Source organism: Macrobrachium nipponense, chromosome 28 (genome assembly GCF_015104395.2).
Source record: "Macrobrachium nipponense isolate FS-2020 chromosome 28, ASM1510439v2, whole genome shotgun sequence".
Lineage (NCBI taxonomy): Eukaryota > Metazoa > Arthropoda > Malacostraca > Decapoda > Palaemonidae > Macrobrachium > Macrobrachium nipponense.
The window spans coordinates 39,974,756-39,997,693 of NC_087217.1; the positions used below are offsets into that span (position 1 = coordinate 39,974,756).

Sequence of the window (22,938 nt, forward strand, 5' to 3'; positions counted from 1 at the left end):
AATATAAGAGTTTTAGCTTACAATTGCGTTTTTCGACCATTTCGGTAGAGTCAAAGTTGACCAAAGGTTGAAATTTGGCACTTATCGTTATTTATATGAAAATATCTCAAAACTGATAAAAGCTACAATCATGAGTATTTTATTGTTGTATTCTACATAAAAATGCGCACATTTTCATATATAATACTTCATGTAACGGCTAATTTACAATGGTACAAAAATTATGTCAACGTGACTAAATAATTTCCGAGATGTGTCACAGATACTTTTTAGTGCGGCAATAAAGAAATTCGCGCTTGCGCGCCTGCGTAACGATTGTTAACAAAACAACACCTTGATCCGTGAACTCACAGCATCCCCCAAGGTGCGTGATTCAAGAGTTTTCGGCTGGTAGGCCTAAAAGTATTTTTCCGTGAATTTTTAAAAAAACTTTTGTATGTCGACGTAAAATACGTCCAGTCGGCACCCAAGAGACAAAAAATGTCGACGTAAAATACGTCCAGTCGGCGTTTAAGGGTTAATAGCGTAAATTAATTTATGCGCCCTCCGCTCAGAAACTAGTTCTGCGTATGAGGTATCGTTAAAAGGCATAAAAAACAGTCGTAACCTTGGAATTTGCGTTGTAATCTAACCAGAAACTTAGTTTTGTTAATTATGTATACTGGAAACAAGCAATGATTTTTTCATTATTTGCGCTTTTGGACTGTTATAAACTGCGCATCCCAAGCTAGTGTATTCATTCGCTAGGAAACTAGTTCCGCATATGAGGCGTCACTAAAAAAATTTAAAAAATGCGACATAAAAAGTGTCGAAAATCATCATAACCTCAAAATTTTTGTTGTAATCTAACCAAAAACTTATTTTTATTAATATACTGTGCTAAACTATAAAGGATTCTTATCATAGTATGCATTTTTTAAAAACGTCGTTAACTCGGAGCGTTGGAAGCGTCAGCATCGTAACCTCGGAACAAGCGTCATAACCCAGGGCGGATTTTTCAATGAATATTTAAGAAAAAGCGTCGTAACCTCGGAACGTCGTAAGCCGGACCCGTCGTAACCCGGGGACCGCCTGTATATACATTTTATTTTATCTACTGCATGGGCGACGTTTTTTCACATTGAGTTTTCCGTGAACGCATGGTACCAAATCCTTTATTTGTTATTATTTACAACCCAGTTGAACTGGCATTTACAAATCGCCTTACAAAGCCGTATTCACGTTGAGTTTTCTGCGTTTCTGAAATTCATTTGCTACCTCACGACTTTTCACCTTGCGTTTTCCATAAATTCGTGCCCAGATTCTTTTTTTTTATTAACAAACCTGTACTCGCGCTGAGATTTCGCGTTTACGTAATTCATTTGCTACACCACAACTTTTCACGTTGAGTTTCCGTGACTTCATGGCAAAAATCCCTTTTTATTTTAAAACCTGTGCACGCGTTGAGTTTTACGCATTTACGAAATTCATTTGCTCCCTCACGACTTTTCATGTTGAATTTTCCGTGAATTCGTGGCAAGATTCCTTTTTTTTTATTATTATTTTACGAACCCATACTAGCATTGAGGTTTCCATGTTTACAAAGTTCATTGCCAGATCCATTACCAGCATTGAGTTTTCCGCCAAACTGTAAATTACAGAGATTTTACGGCGTGAGTTTTTCTCCTCGCTACAGGCCAGTAGTAACTGTATTTACAGGGATTTTATGGTCAGCTTGCCAAGTACGTATCGGTGTTAAGTATTCCCCATACCCCATTCCCCATTCGCAGTTTTGCGACTGCCTTATATCCTATTATTTTCAGGCTAGACTACTAGCGTTTTACTGCTGAGGAGATGGCCAGTGCGCAGCACTGGAGAAAGCCAGGGCCCTCACCGAAGCCGGAAGAGTCATGGGGCTGAAGGCCGCAAAACTGATCAATTGGGTGAACGATAAAATGAAAGAAGCTGCAGAGAGAGCCTACCAGGCAGCCGAAAGGGAGAAGGAGAGAGAAGCACAAGAGAGAAGAGAAGCAGCTGAAAGAGCATTCCAAGCAGACGAAAAGGAGAAAGAAAGAGAAGCCCAGGAGAGAAGAGAAGCTGCAGAAAGAGCCCATCAATTGGCCATGGCAGTCCAGAGTGCCACTCTGGCACCCACGAGTGCCACACCCCTTGCACCACCACCTTCCCACTCTCACCTCCACAGCATGGGCACTCTCATTAGGACTTGGGACAATAACGAACCCGACACCTGGCTCGATCATGTCGAGCAGGTGTTCGAGAACTTCAATCCAACCCCTCAGGAAGTGGCCCTTCTCCTTGGCAAGCACCTCGCTGGCAAAGGGCGGACTGCATTTAAGGCCCTTCCTCTGAATGAGCGACAAGATCTTGCCCTTGTCCCACAGGCAATCCTTGGGGCTTACAAGTTAACCCCATCACCGGTGGAGGCAGAAATGGAGGACTATGCCCAAGGAGGGTAACCAAACATGGACAGAGTGGGTAGCTAAGAAGACACCAGCACTCCATAGGTGGACGAATACCTCAAACACAACATCTGTTGAGGAGGTCTTAGAACTCTTTCAATTAGAGGACTTCCTGTGCTACGCTTCCCATGATCGTGCCACCCACTTGGTGGACAAGGCCCCTAAAACTATTTTGGAGTGCTGTAAATTGGCAGACGCCTATGACCCCCACCTTCTGCTGCAAGTTCTTTAAAGAAGAAAATACACCCTGCTCTCCCTCTCACTCTTGCTGCCACCTCTCAGCCTACCCAGTGCCCCAGTATTTCTCCACAGAAACCTGTGTGTGGGTGTTGCAATAACCCAGGTCACACTACGGAACAGTGCCTCTCAAAGGTGGATTCTTCTCAGCAAGCTGCCGCTACTACTCAGAATGGATTACCCCATCATCCTAATATCCCAGTTTTTCAAAGAAAATTGTATTTTTCCTAACTATACAAACCTGAGGTCCTTTACATAAAGAATTACTTACACAGCCAGTTGGACCAGTCGTAAGATTTAATAACAAGGTAGTTGGGCAGTAACTGCTTGTCCGATGGTCAGGAGTCCCGCCTGACTGGCTGTAAACATTCCATTTTGCTTTACACCCAGGAACAGAGTGAGGGGTGGCATGAGGTGGGCCTATATGTAAAGGACCTCAGGTTTGTATAGTTAGGAAAAATACAATTTACTTTCAAAATTGTGATTTGTTCGGACACGTTATACAAACCATCGGTCCTTTACATAAGGAAGACTCACTTATTGGTAGGAGGAATCTGAGTCTTGTGAACAGACTGGTGTTTGCCCAACCTGGGTTCCCTACCTGGTTGTAAGATCAAGATGCCAAATATAAAGCATTGGGTTTGTCTCTTACTGCATTCCACTTCCTCCCTTGTTAGGTAAGGGACGGATAAAAGCTTCTATCCCTAACTAGAGAGATAGAATGGAGCTCAGTCACATAGCTTACCTGCACAGTCATCCTGTCCAGCATGTGACAACCTCTACCCTCTGCCCACAGGAAAAAGGATGAAAACAAGGGAGAGGAGCTAGTGACATACTCAATTCATTCTCCACTCATGCGATATCACGAGGACGAGATACAACCTTGTCCTGTTAAAGGAGCTGGGTAAGCTACACCACTTGTTGAGCAGCCACCACGGGTCCCAAGGAAATAGTGTCCAAGGACCTATGGGCAATATCCCGAAGGTAGAAGAAGGTCAAGGTGGTCTGGTTGGACCACACCCCTGCCTACAGCACCTGTGCAACTGACAAGTTCTTGCGGAATGCAAGGGTTGGACCAATACCTCTAACTTCGTGGGCTCTCAGACGAAAGGTACTGGTGTTGGCACTCCTCTCAGAGTCGTACGCTTTCCTCATCACCTCACGAAGCCAGAAAGAAACAGTGTTCTTGGACACTTCTTCTTGGTCACCCCAGTGCTAATGAAGAGGCATCAATACTCAGGCTTGAGGTGTTGAGTTTTCTTCAGTTAGCACAAAGTAGCATCTCTTCCGTATCATTACCAGTAAAGTCATCTAGGGAGGAGATTGTGAAGGACTCGAACCTTGCACCAGGGACCGAAGGGTTCTGAGTCTTCACTACGAGCGTAACTGATCCCCGTCCCCTCGAGTGTTTGACATCGAAGGAAAGACCATGAAGTTCTCCTACTCGCTTCGCCAATGCCAGAGCCAGCGGAAAGACGGTCTTGAGTGTCAGATCCCTGTCTGGCGACTCCTGGAGAGGCTCATAGGGTTTAACGAGTCAAAATCCTTAAAGACCTCTTGAAGCTCCTTATCAGGAGAGATATTTCCATGGAGGTGGAAATATCAACTCCTCACAGCTTAAGGATTAGGGCCAGGGTGGTTCTGTATCCTTTAACTGCTGAAACAGAGAGTAGCTTCTCTCAGCGAAGGGAGATCAGGAAATCCGCTACCTGCTGAAGAGTGGCTCTGAGCAGAGAGAGACCCTGTCTACGACACCAACCACAGAAGACGGACCAATATCCCTGGTATACTGCTGCAGAGGACTGTCTGAAGTATCCAGCCATCTCTGTTGCTGCTCGGCGAGAAAAGCCTCTCGCTCGCAAGAGATGGTGGATAACCACCAGCCGTGAAGACACTGGAAATGTACTGCCTGGTGGTACCATTCCACATGTGGTTGACACAGCAGGTTGTGCCATAGGGGAATCTCTCGCGGTGCCTCCGAGAGAAGAGCCAGCAGGTCTGGATACCAAACGGCCTGAGGCCATTTGGGTGCCACCAGAATTATCCGAAGATTGCTGATGACCAGCACCCTGCTGATCACCTTCCAAATCAGACAGAATGGGGGGAAGGCATACACTACCAGGTTGTCCCACGGATGTTGGAACGCGTCCTCTGCAGCCGCCCATGGGTCCGGCACAACTGAAAAGAAAACCTAAAGTTTTCTGTTGTCCCAGGTGGCGAACAGATCCACTACTGGATGCCCCCACAGGTCGAACAGGCTTTCTGCCACGTCTGGGTGTAGAGACTATTCTGTCACAATCACCTGATTCTGGTGGCTGAGCTTGTCTGCGACTACATTCCACTTGCCTGGAATGTATCTGTCTGACAGCTTTACCGAGTGAGCTACAACCCACTCGTGTACTGGCATCGTCAACTGGTGTAACAGAAGGGACATTAGGCCCCCCTCCCCCCCGTTTGTTGACGTATGCCACTACCGTGGTGTTGTCACTCATCAACACCACCAAGTGTCCCATCAGCCATTCCCGGAATTCTTGGAGCACGAGAAACGCTGCCTCGAGTTCCAGGATGTTGATTTGAAGGTGCTTGTTGTGTCGGTTCCACACTCCTGCAACCAGCAACTCTTCCAGGTGTGTGCCCCAACTCTCGGTCGATGTGTCTGAGAACAGAAGCATCTCCGGAGGGGGAGTGTGAAGCAGCACCCCTAATAAGAGGTTCCTGTCGTCTAACCACCAGGCTAAATCCTCCCTTATGTCCTCCGTAAGAGGAACCAGGAAGGATTGCGGATCCTGCGCCTGTGACCAGCACTCCTTTAGTCTCCATTGCAGAGACCGCAGATGAAGACACCCATGAGGGACTAACTTCTCTAGTGACGACAGGTGACCAATCACGACCTGCCACTGCTGAGCTGGCTGTTCCTGTCGTGACAGAAACTGACGAGCTGCTTTCCTGAACCTGCTGATTCGCGAGCCTGTGTGGAAGACTTGTGCTGCTACTGTGTCGATCAGCATGACCAGGTATTTTATCCTCTGCTTAGGCTTATGATCTGACTTCTTGAAATTTACCACGATCCCCAGATCACAGCAGAAGTCGAGGAGGCGATCTCTGTCCTGTAGCAACTGCGAGTGAGAGCTCGCCAGGACCAGCCAATCGTCGAGATACATCTTCAGACGTATCCCGACCGAATGGGCCCAAACCAACACCAGAGTGAACACTCATGTGAACACCTGTGGGGCGGTTGAGAGACCGAAACAAAGTGCCCTGAATTGGTACACCGTCCCATCGAGAATAAAGCGAAGATACTTCCTGGAGGACTGATGGATATTTGGAAGTACGCATCCCTCAGGTCCACCAAAAGCAGGAAATCGTTCTCCAATAGAATCAAGCACTGAGTGCGCCGTTTCCATTGTGAACCGAGTCTGGCGAACGAATCGGTTCAAAGGAGAGAGATCTATCACCAGTCTCCAGCGCCAGCCCAGCCCAGCCCAGGCTGGTGGGCCCAAACCAACACCAGAGTGAACACTCATGTGAACACCTGTGGGGCGGTTGAGAGACCGAAACAAAGTGCCCTGAATTGGTACACCGTCCCATCGAGAATAAAGCAAAGATACTTCCTGGAGGACTGATGGATATTTGGAAGTACGCATCCCTCACGTCCACCAAAAGCAGGAAATCGTTCTCCAATAGAATCGAGCACTGAGTGCGCCGTTTCCATTGTGAACCGAGTCTGGGGAACGAATCGGTTCAAAGGAGAGAGATCTATCACCAGTCTCCAGCGCCAGCCCAGCCCACCAGCCCAGCCCAGCCCAGCCCAGCCCCAGACGTATCCCGACCGAATGGGCCCAAACCAACACCAGAGTGAACACTCATGTGAACACCTGTGGGGCGGTTGAGAGACCGAAACAAAGTGCCCTGAATTGGTACACCGTCCCATCGAGAATAAAGCGAAGATACTTCCTGGAGGACTGATGGATATTTGGAAGTACGCATCCCTCAGGTCCACCAAAAGCAGGAAATCGTTCTCCAATAGAATCAAGCACTGAGTGCGCCGTTTCCATTGTGAACCGAGTCTGGCGAACGAATCGGTTCAAAGGAGAGAGATCTATCACCAGTCTCCAGCGCCAGCGCCAGCCCCAGACGTATCCCGACCGAATGGGCCCAAACCAACACCAGAGTGAAAACTCATGTGAACACCTGTGGGGCGGTTGAGAGACCGAAACAAATGCCCTGAATTGGTACACCGTCCCATCGAGAATAAAGCGAAGATACTTCCTGGATTGACTGATGGATATTTGGAAGTACGCATTCCCTCAGGTCCAACCAAAAGCAGGAAATCGTTCTCAATAGAATCAAGCACTGAGTGCGCCGTTTCCATTGTGAACCGAGTCTGGGGAACGAATCGGTTCAAAGGAGAGAGATCTATCACCAGTCTCCAGCGCCAGCGACCCCAGCCCCCCCCCCCCCCCGGTAGACTTCTCCACCAGGAAACATCGGCTGTAGAACCCGTGACTGATCTCGTACGATTTCCACAGCTCCTTTCCTCAGCATGGTCTGCACTTCTTGAGTCAGCGCTAGGTCGCTGGCAGAACCGCGAACGTATGCTTGAAGATGGACCAGGTGTGTAGTGAGGGGTGGCCTCGGCTCGAAGGGAAGTAGATATCCCTCCCAAAGGACATCCACTACCTAAGTCTCAGCTCCGTAGCACTGCCAAGTTGCACAATAGCTCACCAGGCAACCCCCCACTCCGGCAGCAGGTGCGAGGGAATGCAGTCGCTAGCATTTCCCTTTCTTACCCTTCTGCTTAGCCCCTTTCCTGCGAGAGGAGGAGGCTTGAGAGGAGGGCTGACACTCACCTCTCAAAGCAAAAGAGGAAGGCTGGGTCTTTCCTCGAGCTACCCTCGATGGCACTGATGGTCTTTCCTTGAGCTACCCTCGATGGTACTGATATCTTAGGAGCGGAGGAAGTGCTAGCTAAGCTTCAAGGTTTAGCTGCAGTTGAGCGAGACTGCCCAGAAGTCTTTGCAACTGCCTGGTGTACTAAGCGATCACTGTCCTCAGCTTTGCGCTTTTCCATCTCTCTGGAGAAGAGAGAAGAGGAACCCAGCAATGGTCCGTTCCTCAGAACCAACGTTACCCCATGACCAGCCGCCCTGGTTACGCGAGACAGGACTGCGTCCCTCCCCCTCAAAACCAGATTGGCCCACAGGTTGGCTGTTTGGTGGGCGAGGTAGGAAATGGTCCTACCTCCGGACTGGCAGTCTTTCCCGAACGCAGAGTCTTCCCCAGGAACTATAGCTCCCGAGGAGGCTGCGACTCTGGATACTGTGAGGGACCACAGATCCAGCCAGGAGACAGCCTGGAAAGCTGCCATGGCAGTGGATTTCAGGGCCAATGCCTCTTGCTGCGAGAACCAGAGGTTCTCTGACAGCAGGTGCTGAAGAGGCACTCCCAGAGTTAGGCGAGCTAACTCCGGATCAACCTGCTTGGTCGGCAACGGGTCTGTCGAGGGCATGTAGAAACACCACTGATGAGGCAGAGGAGGGGGAAGCAGCTTGTCCGACCTCCTGACACTGCATGAAGCCTTTTGTCCGGAGACAAGAGCGTCCACCTGGTCCAGCACTCCGTCGGCCAAGGAAGACCGGGGTAGCCCCGCAGATGCTCTGGGTTCCTTCTTAGGTCCCTAGAACTACTCTAACCTCGATGGACAGTCAGAGGGGGCAACCACAGATCCTTTCCCGGGGTCATTGTGCTGACGAATCAGTGCAATGACCTCTGCAGAAGACCTCTGTATCTCTGGGGTGACCGCGTCCTGAGGCGATGTACCGTCAGATCCATCCAGGCCGAGTCCCTCCCGAAACACTCTTCCTTCAGGAGGATGAACCTCACCAATCCCCCCGTGGTCTCCTCTAACCACTTGAGTGTATGACCTGTCCGGTCCCAAAACCGAACCAGGCTCATAGGCTCTTGTGGCCGGTGTGTAAGGAGCGCACTCATCACGGTCACTCCTGTTCACCTCGCTCCTCCCGGTGTAGCCAGAGGAGGTTGAAGGGACAGGTGAGAAAGACCTGACGCTCCTACCCTGCCTACCAGCAGAACCAGTTGGCTGGGAGGACTGCAGGCGATCGCCAACCCGCGGTGGTGATCGAGCTGCAGGTCTGGATCAGTGATCTCCCTGCGGAGAAGTGTTGAACCGAGGATGGTAGCATTGGTCTCGTGCATCAGGGGAGCAGCTACCAGCCGTGCGGACCGTCCAATCACGCTGGTGGGATCGACGGTCGGGTGAATGGTAGCGTCTACTAACGTGGTGAGAGTGAGCACCGTCCTTTCGACGGTCGGGTGACTGGTAGCGTCCACTAACACGGTGAGAGTGAGCACCATCCTCTCGACGCTACATGGTCCCAGAAGCAGCCGAAGCTGTTCCCGGGGACCTGGGGGACCTCTTCCCAGCCTCGACTCGTGAGCGGTCTGATGTGACCGTCACGTCAACCTTGGGTACCGGTCAATCGCTACGCGAGCAATCGGCAGTCTGGCGACAGTCACCTGAGCAACTCTTACCATCCTTCCACTCCCTGCCTGGGTCCTGAAGGTAAGCGTACTAAGCTGTCTGGACCTTGGCTGCACAGTCACCAGCAGATGACCGTACACTTGGTGACGCTCGCTGGCAAGCAGCCGAGACGGTTCCCAGTCCAGAGATGGAACCTCTAGAGCCGGGAGCAGCCACGGTCCCAGTCTATCTCTTCCCTGAGGAAGGAGAGACGGGCCCCGTTCCCGAATGAACAGGAGGACCAGCGGAAGGCCCATCTGCCTCACCTGAGCGATACAGACCCTTAGAAGTTTCTGTGCGAGACTTCTTCTTGTGGGGGGGGGGGGGGGGGTGGGGGGGGGGGGGGGGGGGGGGGGGGGGGGGGGGGGGGGGGGGGGGGGGGGGGGGGGAGAGGCCACCTTCTTATTCCTCGGCTGGGGGGCCTTGGAAGTAGAAGAGGAAGAGGCAGCAGAAGACGACGACAAATCGAAAAAGACAACGACGACACCTTCCTCTTCTTCGACTTCCTCTTTGCCAACTTCCTCAGGACAGCAGACAGGTCTCACATCCAGGCAGGAGTTGTGGCGGCTGTGGGGGCAGCGGGGCCCAGTTCCACCTGGGCAGGAGAAACTGAAGGAGCGGCAGCACTTCCTCGGGCAGGAACAGGGGCAGCAGGCATGGCGACGGCAACAGGTGGAAGATCCACAGCCGAGCTCTTCGGGCACTCGAAGTCAGGAGGAGGAGCAAGGACAGCAAAACCTGGGGGAGGGGGTAAATACTCTCTCTTGGGGACCCGTGGCAACGGGGCCTGCACCACGGCTGTGTGGGTGACCATCGTCACGTGCTGGGTGTAAACCAGGCGAGGAGGAGCCCCGTACCCCAGGGTCAAGACCGTCGTGGTCATCCTCAACTCCACCCCGTAAGTAACCGGGGCTGCAGCCAGATGAAGAAAGAGTGCCTGGATACTCGGAGTGCCTGGTGTGATGGTAATTGCTTCATAGCAAAGGAAGTTAAAGGAAAGGAAAACACATTTTCGAGAAGTTTGGCAGTAAGGAGGCTTTCGCGCCCATGTTGGAGGCACCTGTTCTCGCGGCTGTTCTGGAATCGTCGGGCGGGTTGTGGAGCGCAACACACGTCAATGTGTCGGGAGAAACGCCGTGATTTCTGATGCAATACCTCGTCTAGATTCATCTAGGAAGTTCTGGAAATCTCGCAAGTCTGTGACGCTCGCTTTAGGCTCCGCCCCCAGAGTGCCGTATAAATACAACGGTCGTAGCAGCAGAGATCGTAGAAGAGAAACACCTGTTAGTCACAGAGAGATATCCTCAGTAAGAGCCACAGATCAGATTATCAGTGAGAGATCAGCAGCAGCAGAGATCATCCGTGAGAGATAAAGAGAGAAAGGGACCGACGAAGGATCAGAAAAAAAAGTTGCTCGAGAGTTGGTTGGATACTGTTCTAGTCGTCTTCAGGAGTGCACGACCGTGTTATCTTGACGTCGAGCAGACTTCAGAGAAGAAAAGGTCCTGCTAGAGGTTTTGGGGAGTTCCTGCCTTACAAGTAGACTAGTTTCTGCAATACGGAATCAAGAGGACGTCTGCAATCACCGTTTTCCTTTTGAGAAGCCATTGCTTCGAATTGCCAAATTGACTAGCAAGTATTTGAATTGCCTCACTGTTCCCCCAGTACATGCAGTGTAAAATTCTATCTTTTTATGTAAATTGGAGATACCATTCTGCATTTACCTATGTTAGTAAGCTTGTAAATAAACCTTTGTTGTGTTAGTATTTTTTTCTATATTCGTATCCCCAGTTTCAACTGTTGGTGTTGAAATATTTTTTTTTTATTTATTTCATATCGAACCTGAAGCGGACCTCTCTCGGAGGCCGTAACACCTGGATACTCGGAGTGCCCGGAAGACTTAGCGAATGCCACACGTGCTGCAGATCCCCACCCGCGGAGGCAGACACACCTGAGGAAGCAACAGTCAGGTTAATAGGGGGTGGTTCCTGTTCACTCAGCAGGAGAAAGATCCCCCCCGGAGAAAAAGCCCCCCTGAGCAGACAGAAGACCTCGAGTACAACTCAAGGTCGGGATGTCTCCCTCCCTCCTCTGCACTCGACAGATCGAGTGAAGAGGCGGAGAGAGACATGTCCCCTGAAGGAGAGAGAGCCAGAAGAGGGAGCTGATGAGGGGGAGCAAAGAAGACGATGTGTCCGTCACCAGAGGTGTCGAGGGAGAGCTTTCCGATGACACCTTGGCTGACTCATGCGTCTTCTTCCTCTTCTCGTACCGCTCCCACTGCTCCTCCAACCAAGAGCCACAACAATTAAGTCAATAAACAATTGCATTCATGCCCTCGGCACCTTGTGCAAAGGGCATGAGGATCCACCACTTCACTGGATCAGAAAGCACCACACTTCTGTCCCGCCCTTCTCCAGGGCACACTCTCCAGTTGGATGGGGGGTGCGAGGGCTTATCCAAATTGTGGGATTGCATCTTGCAATACCAAAATAAACAAAAGAAATACTTACAGATGTACACACAAATACACATGGATAAAGGCTAAAAGCCAAAAAGAGCATTAACAATCTCACGACAGAAGCGGGCAGAGAGGTCAACACACGTCTGCACCCAACGGCGGTTGAAAGCAAAGAGGAATGTTTACATCCAGTCGGGCAGGACTCCCGACCGTCGGAAAAGCAGTTACTCCCTAACTACCTTGTTAATAAATCTTACGACCAGTCCAGCTGGCGCTGAAAGTAATTCCTTATGTAAAGGACCTCAGGTTTGTATAACGTGTTGGAACAAAATAATAATAACGGCCACTGGAACAGAAACATCAGGCCCAGGCCTGATTTTAGCAAGAGTTTCTGTGACTCATGCAAAGTGCATAGGTACACTGCTGCCAGGGCAGGATGCCCCAAGAAAGCTCCTGTTTCTGCCATTGCTATGGCCGCAACGAATCCTTCAGTTCTAGGCCCTCCTGCTCAGGGCCCCATATTTGTCGTACCTCCCAGAGGTCGCTATCCTGCCCACCAGGTCCGAGCTTTCGACAACACTGATGCACAGGTATCCATCATTCAAGAAGATAAAATTCCTTGTGGAGCTCAGGTTGATAGGTACCAATTCATCACGATAGAGCCTCAACCACGTCAAGATGTTCTTGCCTACTGTCAAGTTAAGAGTCACACGACCTCATCGTTCTAAGATAGGTACCATGGCAGTAGCAACCTATATATCAGAAGGTTATGAAGTCCTGCTAGGACAAGATTTTAAGTCTCCCCCTACCTTTGTACCATATCAGGGCGTCCGCCTTCATATGGCCCCCGAACCGTGCCATGGGCCTCCAAGAACTACCTCTGCACAGCCAGTGCCACTTGAAGGTGCCAGAAAGTGCCAGGCTCCGTCCCTAATGGATGTTGAGCCACTTTTGAGTCCTCTCACTATGACAAGAATGGCCTCAGTGCCAGTGCCAGTGCCAGTGCCAGTGCCAAGACAAGAATCAAGTCTCCCTCCCAGAGCTCTAAGTCCCGGTCGCTTTCCCTCCACTGGCTTGGCCCCACTACCCATGCCGGCAGTCGAGGAAGAGCCAATTCCAATAGGAATCCTCCAAGACATCCATGACCATAGTGGACACTCCACCAACGATGCGGCCTCGCAAACCGCCCCAGAGTCGGTCATCCCAATGGGTTAAGCCCATCCCAAATACCATTACCTTATCCAATCCCCCTCCGTCAGCAGCTAACTGGTCCCGGAGTAATGACTCTGCCGAACCATATTTGGCCGAAGAACTCAGGGAACCAAGCCACGCAGCTTTAGGCATGGGGACGAGTGCCAAGGCCTCGGTTGTCGCAGCAGCCGGAGCCAATGCACCTCCGGCATCTTCAAAGGGCTTGAATCTTTCAAGGCCCCAAATGGCATCATCAAACCAACCTCGGAGAGGTCGAAGGAAGAAGGGAAAAGGGCATCAAGGTTTTCAGAAACCTTACAAGAGTCAATAGTCTCTCCACACTGGTGTCTAGCACAGTGCCACGCTCTTATAGAGAATTGGGCCACTTTAAAAACTAGGGTGCAAAGCACTGAAATTTGAACATCACATAAATGCTCCCATTGCTATATTTAGTAAAGTAGATACATTAAGCTTTCAGAAGATGCATAGCTTTCAGATCTTCACCTTTTGTGGTACCTTTTGTGAAAGGTTCCAGGAAGTTAAATGTAAAAGTTTTTAAAATTTATTGTAGTAAGTGTTAGAGGTATTCTGGACATACAAATGCTGTATGAAGTATGCTTCATATACATTTTGATACATTATGTATGTTGAATTGGTATACAAAAATCACTGATGGGTACCACAAACAAAAATCCAGAAATTCAATAAAATACAACAGAAAATTTAATTTTTTTTAACAGTTTAGTTCATTTTTTCCACTATCTAAAAGTTTATGCATTTGATTTACATTTCACTTGTAATGGATTTGAGAGTGATTAGTGTTGAAAATGAAACTATCAGAGTTCTCCTTGAACCATTAGTATGTAGTGGCACAGTAAGCCATTTTCCAGAATGGTTTCAGATGAATTTTGGGCGTGACGTTTCAGACATACTAAAATGTAATATTATTCCTGGGATACGATGTTCATATCTTAGTGTCTCCTTCATCACAGACATTTTAAGAAGTTTTGAAAGTTAAATGTGAATTTCAAGAGTGTATTTTCAAAGATAGTGTAGAGTGGGAATAAAATGCCAAAAATAAAGCCAGACTTTAAATTTCGAATAAAACTAAGAAGTTATCTATCTTCAGAGCATGAAAATGCTGAAAAGGAAAAGAGAAAAAAATTGAAAGAAAACGAGAGCTGGCAATGATTTGAAAACAGAAACAACGTGAAAATTATTAAAAAGATTGGCAAGGAGGAGCCAAAAAGCACAGTCAAGAGTTCAAAAGCATGGAATTAACAGAACAGAACAGAACAGAGGATTCAAGAAGACAGGGAATATGCTAAAAGGAAGAGAAAGACAATCTCTCAGCACAAAGGGGAAGATGATAACAGATGGAAAAAATGGCTTTAGAGAAAAGATTGATGAGAAAAAGTAATTTAAATGAAGGTAGAGATAGTGAAGACGGGGTGCCAAAGCCCGGAAGTTCAAAGTGGACACTAAAATAGAAGCAGACCAAGATGAAAGATACTTTTTCACACATTCATAGTCCTGAAGATAGGGCCAAGCCTGCATTTGGTAGTCTCAACTCCGAAGAGTAAATCTGCAATGAAACAACTACTCTTTCAGCCTCAGAAGGTCATGGAGGGCGCCCAAGAAAATATTGTCTCAACTTCAAGATTGACCAATGTTCCAATCACTTTGATATACACAATTTGAAACATCTTCACCAGAGCAGGAAGATGCTGATTAATCTCAAGATACATTTCATGATCTCCATATCGACCACTTTATTGCAGTGGAGTGGCTAGGTGACTATACTCTGTTTTTTTTCATCTGTCCATCCGCCTGTGGTGTTTTTGTATGGCAACACTGCGTCCCGGGCTTTAGATAGTTACATTCAGCTTACATTCAACGATTATAATAATATCCTATTTCGCATATTAACGGTGTAATTCGCATACAGAAAATTATTAAAACACTTTTCATGCAAATGTACACCCAGATATCCTTTTATTTACCTAAAACTTACAAATAGCGTAACTGTTTAAAGCCCGGGACGCAGTGTTACCATACAAAAACACCATAGGCCGAGGACAGATGAAAAAAAACAGAGTATAGTATCCAGGTGATAATATTATTTTTTACATAAAAGCTACGTGATAAGATTTTGTCCGAAACGTCACACTAATTATTGCACTTTGTAGAATTTTCCAAATGTTCAACATGCAATAGCTGTGCTTTCAAAATTTAAGGGCAAGTGATTGGAAAACCAAATGAAGACAGTTTTACTGTCAAGTGCATGGAAGCAGCAGGCACTGGGGATTTTGGGGAATTTAGATGGCCACATAAAGATGATATCATCCAGATATCAGCAGAGACCATAATTGACCTGTCACCTGACCCAGTTCCACTCTCTCAATGAAACCTTAGATGGAACAAATCAGTTATTGAGCATGTTGATAGGAAATTCTTCATGAAATAAATGAATGAAAAATGTGTGACGTTTCGGACATTTCTTTACTTTCATTTTCAACCAATAAAGCAATGATTTATTTAATGCTACAAAGTTCATTTTTTGTCACAAATTCCAGAGGATTTATTTAGGGATTTCAAGTTTATTTTCCAGAAATCTGATGTCATGAAAGTTTTGTGAGACAAAATAATAGAGTTAAAAAGTGTGACGTTTTGGACAACTAAAATTGTGCTAATTCTTAAGGTTCCTTTATTAAGTCAATGAATGTAAATAAGTAAATGAATACCACAGGAAAATGATGGGCAGAAATCCTAACCTCTGCCAAAAAACCTTCAAACTCCTCTACCTCATCCTCCGTGAAGAGTTCTTCTGCTGAAGGAAGGCTTTGTGAACCATTTGAGGTTTCGGGGACTGGCAGATCATGCGTGTCTTCACTCCTGTTAGGCCTGACTAACTTGGTTACGAGCGCTTGTCTCAGTTTCTCTGTCCAGCACGTTCACTATGTAATCGTTTTCATATAAACTTATTCTACATTAAAAAAGAACTGATGAAAGTTCAAAATTTTATATGAAATTACAATTTCTTAAAAAAAAATTATAAAAATTCAAAATTCAACATGAAAAGTTTTTTGAAAAGTTTAAATCGAACAATTCTCTCTCTCTCTCTCTCTCTCTCTCTCTCTCTCTCTCTCTCTCTCTCTCAAACACACCTGCTACTCTGTTAATTACTTTTACTAGTCATTTTCATTAAAATCTATTTCAACAACTGAAAAACTAAATGATCAAATGCCAAAGGTTAGTCAAGACAATTAGCAAAGAAAAAAATTCTTACTTCATGTTCAAAAATGACAGATTTCAAGTTGCTGACTGCTGCCAAATGGAAGTTGCTCCTTCCTTCATCTTCAACTTCAGGGCAAGCTTTTTATTTTCGAGAAAATAGGTCTTCCTCTTTGACTTCTAGGCAGATGCATACATGATGCGGATGATCAGAATACACTTCGCAGATCTGAAACATACGTATCGCAATGATACCAATAATTCATACACATTACGCTATGATGTCACAAATGCATGAGGCAGAGCCTTTCGTCTTAGCTAATGGCTGAGCAGAAACCTTTAGAATACACTTCACGGATCTGAATAAAACCTACGGCGATGATGATGATGATACCAATCATTCAGAATTAACTTTGCAGATCTAAATACAGGCAGTCCCCGGGTTACGACGGGGGTTCCGTTCTTGAGACGCGTCATAAGCCGAAAATCGTCGTAAGCCGGAACATCATCAAAAATCCTAAGAAACCTTACTTTTAATGCTTTGGGTGCATTAAAAACTATATAAACTGCATTCTTATTGCATTTTTCATAAAAAAAACTTTAAATATTGATTATTTTGCATTTTTGGTGTCATACTTCATCTGCCAGTTCAGCGTTTGTAGGCATCGTAACTCTGGAGCATGCGTCATAACCCTGGAACATACGTCATAACCCTGGAAATAATTTCTGATGAATATAATTGAAAAGCGTTGTATTACAGGCAGCCCCTGGGTTACGACGGTCTTGGCTTACGACGTTCCGAGGTTACGACGCTTTTCAATTATATTCGTCAGACATTATTTCTAGGGTTACGACACATGTTCCAGGATTACGATGCCTACAACGCTCATCTGGCAGATGAAATATGACACCAAAAATGCAAAATAATCAATATTTGAAGGTTTTTTTGATGAAAAATGCCATAAGAATGCAGTTTACATAGTTTTCAATGCACCCAAAGCATTAAAAGTAAGGTTTTCTTAGGATTTTTGACGATGTTCTGGCTTACGACGATTTTCGGCTTACGACGCGTCTCAAGAACAGAACCCCCGTCATAACTCGGGGACTGCCTGTATTTAGATCTGCAAAGTTAATTCTGAATGATCGGTATCATCATCATCGCCGTAGGTTTTATTCAGATAATATATATATATAATATATATAGATTATTATATATATATATATATATTTATGTATGATATATATATATGTAAGTGTTTACATAATAAAAATATGGAATGTTAGTCCATATATATAAAAGTCTAAAACTAAAGAGGTCAACCAGATTGCTTGCAGGAATGTGATCAGACTAGAGACGCTAAAGATGACGTATACAATAAGTATGTAGGCTAAGTTGACATGCCGTCACCTGTAGTCATTCAATTGTTTATAAACATTAGTCCAAGCTCCCTGCTTGAGACAACTACGGCCTACGTGATCTGTAGCGTGTCTCATTTGATTGTGTGTTCGTATGAAACTATGTCATCTGATAGTATGTTCATATGTTCGAACTACTGTCTGTTCCTTCATAACTTGTAACAGAGATGGTAGACAGGCAGAACAGAGTTAGCTATCATCATTAGAAGACCTGTACCTCTTTACCTAAGCTTTATCATGTAGAGGAATAGGATTAGCCATCATCATTGGCAGAAGCGATCAAGCTATCGTCATAGAAGACTTGTACAATCATATCTGATCTTCAGCATGTAAAACTTCAAGAATATATCTATTTTTATACTTAGTGTTTTCTACAAGAACCTCACCGAACCATGAGTTTAACACATCGTCGTAAAGATAATACCGACTTCGTAAGTGATCTACAAAACCCCAGACACTCCATTGAAGATGGAAGTGCAATACCAACCGACTTAGCGTATAGATTATCGCTAGTCTAACATTACCTCATAGGGCGCCTTATCATACAAGACATAAGCCCTAATATTGGTGGCCAGCGGACCAGAAGAACTCTACAACGTCCTACGAAGAAAAAAACAGAATAATAAATCATGAAGTCAACGACGACGAAAGCAGCAGATTCTTCAAGCAACCTAGTATCATCATTAGTGAGCGACTTCAGAAAACAACAAGATTCGTCAAGCAACTTAGTATCATCGTTAGTGAATAACTTCAAGAAACAAAACCGACGTGTTCTTTTCCTACGGCAACGGAAGCTTCGTCTCTCATTAGAATCATTCAAGAAAACATCGTTCGTGAGCGTTTCCGGCACTGCAAGAAACAAACCGAACGCGTCTGCAGCATCGGATTTTCAAGGGCTCGAATCATCGAAACAACGCGGCACCGGGGGAAAAACTGGAAGCCAAACCAGGTCGTCCGCTAAATAGAGAAGGAGGACCAAGGCCGTGTGTCGTTATCGGAACACCGTGACTTCCCACAAAAGCAAGCTAAGTACAATTTTTTATTCATTTGGAGTAACTTTGAGTGTTTCCTTTACAGGTCGAATTTCGTTTATTCCTGTGGCTGAAGTTACGAGACATTCTTAATCTTACTTTTTTACAGAAATTATCTATATCATTGAGATTTCGCTACTGCGAGTTTTTATCTTTGAGTGTCTGTTTCCAGAAGTTCTACTGAAATATCATAATCATATACTATGTTAATTTTATCATTTTGGGTGATTATTAATCCCTTACGTAACAAATCATATTAAACAGTGAATATGCGTTTACGCAGTGGACGTCTGTATTTATACAGATGCATGGATAGGGTCGTTAAGCACCGTAGTGATTAGAAAACACACAAAAACAAGTGGAACACCCGTACAAATCTAGATAAATTAGAGGTAACACTATTTCGGGTCATGACAATAAATGCTCCTTTGCAAAGTCCCGATCGCAGTTTTAGCCTTGAGTTTTTTGAGTTATATAAAATATCGAACCTCAATGACTCAACTTAACTTTTAAAATATGGCTGGATTGCAAGGAATAACACGTCTGTAAAAAACTTTCATCAGGCTAAATGCGCTGACCAGGATCCCTCACTATTTCAAATTTTAGCAAAGAATGAAGTACAAACAGTTAATATTGAATACAGTAGAGATAACTTGTCTTATTAGTAATCGCTCAGTTCCTAATAGTTAGTCATTCATTGCTTTATACGTAACCAGCAACGTAATGCTAAAAACACACAATATGTTGCCGATGGTAATAAAGAGAAGGATCCTAATTATTACAAAAAGAAATAGAAACAGTAGCCCGTTCAGAATCAAACAAGCAAACTCGGTGACTGTGTCACCTAGTCAAGCGGTCAAGGTCAGTCAAAAAAACTGCCGAAGTGTTCAAAGCAAAGCAAATTCCACACAATAAGCGACTCTAGCAGAGTGGGGAAAAGCGATGTTGGTTCATACCAATATCTTTTTGAATTAAAAAGGGATTTTTTCCTATGAAACACACGACCGTATAAGTAATCAGAGCAGGTTTTCGTTTTAATTTTAATACATTAAGTTATAATAAATACTGGTGGATTAAGCCCAACTGTACGCGCCGTAAAAATTAGAATATCTTGTTTTATTTCTTTAATACACGTAATATCTTGTATTTACGGACTCACCGTCTGTTGTTCGAACTTCCCTAATGAGAAGTCCGGATAAGCGAGCGCTTACAGATACCTCTATAGTTATAAAAAACATTGATCTGTATGTAGTGTAATTGTAAGATCCATTTAGGGGTATACAAAATATTATCTTACATCCTGCAAAATAAGGCGTGTTTATCAAAGGAAAATCCTATAAACCTTCAAACATAGTAAAATCCGTTTGAACAAAAATGAGACAGTTAACTTATATAAAGGAACTATACATTTGTCTCATAAATCGTAACATTGTTCAAATGACCCAACAGAATTCTCCCACAACCGCAGTCGTACTTTGCACGCAAAATCTCGAGAAGCATGCACCCTCGAATGTCTTAGTGCGTGTAAAAAGACTTTGCTGGGAAATGAAATTTTAATCCTTCCCGACACTCTGAAATATAACGATTTCCGCGAACAAAGCCCTAAAAGTATACTATACGTGGATACGGAAGTTATAAATATCGCATTTTTTATTGTTGCTAATTTTTAATCACGCCCAACCAGTCGTGGATGAATCTCTCTGATAATCTATCTAAAGTAATATCCGTAAAGTCATTCAAGCAGAGGTGATTCAGCAGAAATTTTTTTTACTTTCTACCTGAATACCAGGAAGTTTCTCCACTAGCGAGTGATCTCTGGAAAAAAAAAACGGATGTAATTTAACACAAAATACGGTCTAAGGACAAACATAAAGCTATATACGTACCTTCGCATAGACTCTCAATGAAATTTCAAAATAGAGATAAATGACGAAGTTGAAAATGTTAGTAATAGGAGTCATTAGGAAATCAAATAAGCCCATATAATTTTTCCCTCAAATGTCAATGTCTCCATAAAAGATCGGACTTGGCGTATCTGCGTAGATTTCTGACGCTTAAACAAGGAAACGACTCCCGATAGTTTCCAGTGCCATGTACCGACGACATCTTATCTCTGTTAGGTTAGAATAAATTTTTTTTTCACCAACTTGGACTTACTTAAAGGCTTTTACCTGATACCATTACCTAAGTGATTGTACCTCATATACCGTTTTCAGCACATCAGGGGACATTATCAATTTTTACATATGCCTCTGGCTTACGTTGCGCCCCAATTACAATATAGTGTTTGGAGACTTTTAGGGGATAACCTACATGCCTATATGGATGATCTTGTAATCTTTTCTAATACCTTAGAAGTACATTCACATAAAGTAGAGCTAGTGCTACAGAGACAAAGACAAATAATCTCAGAGTAAAATATCTAAATGTGAGTTTTTTAAAACCGAACATGTTTATCTAGGTTTTATGTGTCTAGTCAAGGTCTTAAAGTAGTCCGTGGTAAGGTGTCGGCTATTCATAACTTCCGGTACCTATTAACGTAAAAGGGGGGGGGGGATACAGCACTTTTGCGCTGTAGTGGGTATTACAATCGTATGCAAATATGTAACTCTTCAATCATGACAGCTCCTTTAACAGATCTTACGAAGAAGAGCGTAGATTGATTATGGTCTAAAAAGCATCAACAGGCGTTCGATATCTTAAAAGCGGAATAATGCAGCTTACCTAACTTAAAAATCCCTGATTTAAATAAGGAATTTTTTTTTATTGCAACAGACGCCTCAGACCAAGGGATAAGAGGGATACTACTTCAGTAATATGATAAACAGTTCTTTCCTATAAGCTTTTATTCACGTAAACTAAAGCCCTCTGAAAGTAAATATGCAGTAATAGGCAAGGAAGGGCTAGGTATCTTTAACTCACTAGTATATTTTAAGTTCATAATCTATGGCTATCCTGATAAAGTCCTTACTGAACATGAGTCCTTTACCGAGTTTTTCAAGGCTTTAATCACAGTCCAAAAGGAACTCGGTGACAAATGATCATTCAGGTCTTTGGAGCCAAGATAAGATATCTACCTGGGAAAGCAATTATCATAGCTGCAACGCATTATCCCGCAATCCCGCACCATACTGCAAAGAACCATTATTAGGACTAAAAGATATAGAAAACATCCGTACCTATTGTTAAAAACCGTATCTAAAACAAAAAAATTCCTTAAACCCAAGAGATCGCGAGCATTGAATATCTGGGTCGGAGCGCAGAACTGTTACAAACTGAACAAAGCAAGCGTCAACAGACATAACCCAAACAATAAACACTTCGAACGGAAACAGAGTCAGCAGCAATAAACACAAAACAATAAACACTTCGAAACGGAAACAGGGTCAGCGGCTAAAGCAAAAACAATACACACTTCGAGCAGAAAACCCTAAAGCAAAAGTATACTTAAAGTATGTGTATCAGAATAATGTAATCAAATGTAATATTATATGTAGGTCTGTGACGAGGAAAACCCGAAGAACACAGCAGATGACTAACGACCAGGTAGTAGTAATAAATCTCTTTCATACCAATCGTCATAAAACTGGTTGCATTCCGTCATCCAGGGTTCCATAGTATGTCACAGAAAGCCCAAATCACTATTTTACTGGCCTACAATGCTTACAGATATAAAAAGCACATAACTAATTGTAACACGTGTCATGAAAACAAGGGATACACTAAGACACCTGTCAGTTTAGGGGCCTATCCTGTGCCAAATCAATCCTTGAAAGAATATACGTAGAATTATTAACAGAATTACGAGTCTGACAGAGGGAATAAACACTTCTTAGTGTTAATAGTTCCTTGACACGTTATAGAATTAATAGCACTAAAAAAAAACAAACACCGCAATTGAGTGCGTTAGGAATATTTATGAGTGCTAAATCAGTAAATATGGAATTCAACACATAATAATCTGTGACTCGGGTGGTGTAAATCAATAATAATCTCCTTAACACGTTGTGTGAATTCCTTTCCATTAAGTTAACAAAACCAATAATATATTTTATCACCCAGAGTCAATCGGTTTGGTAGAATAACGGATAATTAAATAGGAAGTGTCAATGTCTTACGAGTTACAAACTAGTGATGTTGGATCCGGACTGGATTATAGCGGTTCTCGCGGTTTTAAAATACCTTTATCCATTTATATCTTGTATCTATAGAATTGATGCCGCAAGTAGCCTTATACGGTACGCCGCTAGAACACTTTTCCACATATTCAAGCCAACCATTAATTTATCAAAGATATATAAAAAAATATAAATAAATAAATATAAAAAAAAAAAAAATAAAATAAATATGGATACAAGTGGAGTCAAT

At 44.5% G+C, this 22,938-nt stretch overlaps 1 protein-coding gene across 12 annotated transcripts in view; it reads right to left on the reverse strand.

The window, feature by feature from the left end:
* The window catches only part of LOC135201681 (zinc finger protein 227-like), a 203,830-nt gene that overhangs the window by 85,985 nt on the left and 94,907 nt on the right, over positions 1–22,938 (reverse strand). For 7 of the 12 annotated variants that reach the window (XR_010311585.1, XR_010311584.1, XR_010311583.1 and 4 more), the window contains exon 2: positions 16,179–16,352. The exons of 2 other annotated variants lie outside the window; for them this stretch is intronic. The gene's annotated coding sequence lies outside the window, so the exon portion shown is untranslated. Of the gene's footprint in view, positions 1–15,693; positions 15,847–16,178; positions 16,353–22,938 lie in introns of all 12 variants that reach the window. 3 more of the 12 variants (XM_064230813.1, XM_064230808.1, XM_064230809.1) reach the window with 2 other exon arrangements.